Below are 2,286 nucleotides of genomic sequence, written 5' to 3'. Positions count from 1 at the left end.
AGAGAAGTTAAGTGACTTGTCCACAGTCTCCCAGCTGACAAGTGGCAGAGCTGGAATTGAACCCATAAATTCTGACTCCCAAGCCCGGGCTCTTTCCTCTGAGCCCCGCTGCTTTTCTAGCCCCGCTGCTTTTCAGTGATATTCATTGACTGTCTGCATATGCCCAAGGTAGGGGCTCGTTAAATAGGATCGATTATTTGATTGATTGCACATAACCATCTCCCTACCTCATGTGATCTTCCTCATCTGCTATTTCGAAGCCCGTCCTTCCCTTCCTTCAAAACCCACCTTAAACACCACCTCTATGAGGCATTCCCTGGTTACCCTTCAGGACTTTCCAATCTCACCACTACATCAGCCATCTCACTACTCCACTTATTTGTTTCGCATTTATTTGATTTATAATCCGACAGTCATATTTGTCAAATTTTGTCTTGTTTGTACTCCTGCTCATTCAATTATAAACTCCTGGAGGATAGAGGCTCACATCTTTTAAGCATTTGGATACTCAGCCCCATACACCTGCATAATACATGTATCCATATCTTTTTCCTCTATCATTTCCCCTATCAGTAATTATTCATTGAACTTTTTGCCTTTCTTCGCCACTGGACTGTAAATTCCTTGAGGGCAGGACTTAAGTCTGCTTGAATCTCACCTCAGCCCCACGACACTTGGCATACATATCCCTATACTCAACTGTTTTCCCTATAGGTAATTTATTGTCCCCTCTTGGGGTCACACCTGGAGAGTTTCCGGTAATCTATCAGTCTCGGCTATGGGAGGGAGAGTCAAGCAGAGGTCTATCCATTCCATTCCTAGCTTGGCCAGTGGCTAGCGGGTGGAAGGCCATCTGCTACAAGTCAAAACTCACCTGTGCCGGCCAATAGAGGCACGGGAGAGAGTCGAGGGCGGATACTCGAGTTTACTGCGTGGAAGGAGGCAATGGTAAACCACTTTCGGGTTTTTACCAAGGAAACTCTCTGGATCCACCACCAGAACGAATGCAGATGGAGAGCGGGATGTTCTGGGAGAGATGTGTCCACGGCGTCGCTATGGGTCGGGAACGACTCGAGGGCATAAGACAAGACAAGACCAGTCGGTTCCTAATAAAAACAAATTATACTAATAGTACAACTTACTTCAAAGGCCAGTGGCATAGGTGCTTTACAAATGGAACCTTTTAAGAATAGGAATAAATCCAAAGATTTAGGAATCTTGCAAAGGTCAGTCTGGAGACTGGCAAAGTGGGAAAATGATTAGCACTCAAAGATAGAGACTGATAATTAAGAAACACACTTAGCTGAATTTTCCCAGCATAAAGGGAAATCAATTAACATCATGAAATAATTAACATAAAGGGAAATCAATTAACATCATGAAATACTTATCTGGAGGTGAATAAATAAACTCTTTTTGAATTTAAACCAAATGTTTGAATAGAAAAAATAAGTTTGTCTCCCTGAAAACCATATGGGTAATTCATCATGCTGATTCCTGATGAACAAGATCTGATGGACAAGACCTCACTGTCTCCACTCACTTATCTTCCACCCCATTCTGCATCACCCTCTCTCCCTTTGCTCTTCCCGCCCCATAGCAGTTACATATACATCTGTAATTTTATTTACTTATATTGATGTCTGTTTACTGTACTGATGTCTGTCTCCACCCTGCCCCCCGCCAGACTGTGAACTTCTTGTGAGCAGGGATTGTCTCTTTTCATTGTTATTTTTATTGTTACTTTCCCAAGTGCTTAGTAAAATGCTCTGCACTCAATAAATACCACTGAATGAATGCTCCATTATACTCTCAGGAGCATTCTCCTGACTCCCATGCCCGGGCTCTTTCCACTGAGCCCCGCTGCTTTTCAATGATATTCATTGACTGTCTGCATATGCCCAAGGTAGGGGCTCGTTAAATAGGATCGATTATTTGATTGATTGCACATAACCATCTCATCATGCTGATTCCTGATGAACAAGATCTGATGGACAAGACCTCACTGGCTCCTCTCAGAAAGCTAAGAACAGGAACATATCATACAATTGTCAACTAGTGTCGAAGTTAACGTTGGTATTTGTTAAGCGCTTACTATGTGCAGAGCACTGTTCTAAGCGCTGGGGTAGATACAGGGTCATCAGGTTGCCCCACGTGAGGCTCGCAGTCTTCATCCCCATTTTACAGAGGAGGGAACTGAGGCACAGAGAAGTGAAGTGACTTGACCACAGTCACACAGCTGACAAGTGGCAGAGCCGGGATTCAAACCCATGAGCTCCGACTCCC

General features: G+C 43.9%; 1 non-coding gene across 1 annotated transcript; it reads left to right on the top strand.

Annotated features, from left to right (window-relative positions):
• Window positions 1-726: 726 nt before the first annotated feature.
• LOC114809790 lies at window positions 727-864 on the top strand. The gene has a single exon (XR_003757567.1). It is a non-coding gene; the product is annotated as a small nucleolar RNA SNORA7 (small nucleolar RNA).
• Window positions 865-2,286: the final 1,422 nt, after the last annotated feature.

This window comes from Ornithorhynchus anatinus, chromosome 2 (assembly GCF_004115215.2).
Source record: "Ornithorhynchus anatinus isolate Pmale09 chromosome 2, mOrnAna1.pri.v4, whole genome shotgun sequence".
NCBI lineage: Eukaryota > Metazoa > Chordata > Mammalia > Monotremata > Ornithorhynchidae > Ornithorhynchus > Ornithorhynchus anatinus.
The sequence above is the reverse complement of the archived record's forward strand: the minus strand, read 5'-3'. Positions and strand labels throughout refer to the sequence as shown.